We start from the raw sequence: 1,462 nt of genomic DNA, 5'->3' as shown, positions 1-1,462 counted from the left end.
ATATATATATTAATAGTTATCGCCAAGCCAACATGGCAGTCCAAGAGACTTAGAAATATTAATATTTCTATATATATATATATATATATATATGTATGTATGTATGTATCTATCTATCTATCTATCTATCTACATATGTGTGTATGTATATGTGTGTGTATATATATATATATATATATATATATATATATAGTTCAAATGTATGTACAGAAAGCAAAAGACAGAGACAGGTGAGAGAACAATAAGCAGGTGTATTAATTTGGGAAAATGGGAAAATCCTTGATGTTTTGAGCCTATGCTCTTTGACAGAAAGGGACAAGAGTTAAAAAATGGAGAGAGAAAAAAAAAACGTGTTGTAATTAACAGTTCCATATATTACATTAATTAGCACATTCAACATAACTTGAAAGTGTCGTTTTCAACATAATATACTGCAGTAACCATCCTGAGAAATCATCTCGTATGGACATTAGGTGCCATAAAAAGTACAGATTAAATCAGCAGATGGAAATTTCATCAGTGCTGGCAGACGGAACTCTTGTATCATGTGATTTTCAGTGTAAATTGTGTTCCAGCAGCAACAGGCTCCTGATCACTGAATGCCAGATTGAAAATCTATCAATCCGATACAATCTGATACAGCTTAACACTGAAAAACACAGTCAGTGATGGCACAAAATGTTAGCAGGCTCTGTATAAATTAACTATTAGCGATGGATACAGCCTTTGTAACGAATATTAATCACTGCATTCAATTTAATTTGGATATCCAAATTAAGTTGGATCTCCTAATTAATATTCATTACAAAGGCTGTTTCTGTCACTAATAGCTTATAATCATCATCATTATCATTTAACGTCTGTTTTTCCATGCTAGCATGGGTTAGATGGTTTGACAGGAACTGATAAGCCAAAGGACGGCTCCTGGCTACAGTTGTCTATGTGTTGGCTTAGTTTCCACAGCTGGATGCCCTTCCTAATGCCAACCCCTTTCCAGAATGTGTTGGGTGTCTTTTATGTGGTTTTACTCATTAGACTGTGGCCATGCTGGGGCAAGGCCTTGAAGAATTTGGGGTACTTATTTTGTTTAAGCCTGGCGTTTACTCTATCAGTATCTTTCACTGAACTGTTAAGTTACAGGAATGTAAACACACCAATGCCTGTTGTCAAGTGCGGTGGGAAGTAGATACAAACACACATATATACAGACACACATACATACATACACACACACACACACGCACAAACACACACATACACATATTGATTGACAGGCTTCTTTCAGTTTCCATCTACAAGATACACTGATGAGGCTTTGGTTACAATAGAAGACACTTCCCCAAGCTGCCATGCAGTGGGACTGAACCCAGAACCATGTGGTTGGGAAACAAACTTCTTACCACAGTGCCTATATATGTACCACCATTACAAAACAAACTTTGCCCACCACCACCACCACCAC

At 36.5% G+C, this 1,462-nt stretch overlaps 1 long non-coding RNA gene across 1 annotated transcript in view; it reads right to left on the bottom strand.

The window, feature by feature from the left end:
* Nucleotides 1–1,462, bottom strand: part of LOC128250780 (uncharacterized) — a 16,779-nt gene that overhangs the window by 1,010 nt on the left and 14,307 nt on the right. The window lies entirely within an intron of this gene.

Source organism: Octopus bimaculoides, chromosome 25 (assembly GCF_001194135.2).
Source record: "Octopus bimaculoides isolate UCB-OBI-ISO-001 chromosome 25, ASM119413v2, whole genome shotgun sequence".
Taxonomy (NCBI): domain Eukaryota; kingdom Metazoa; phylum Mollusca; class Cephalopoda; order Octopoda; family Octopodidae; genus Octopus; species Octopus bimaculoides.
The sequence above is the reverse complement of the archived record's forward strand: the minus strand, read 5'-3'. Positions and strand labels throughout refer to the sequence as shown.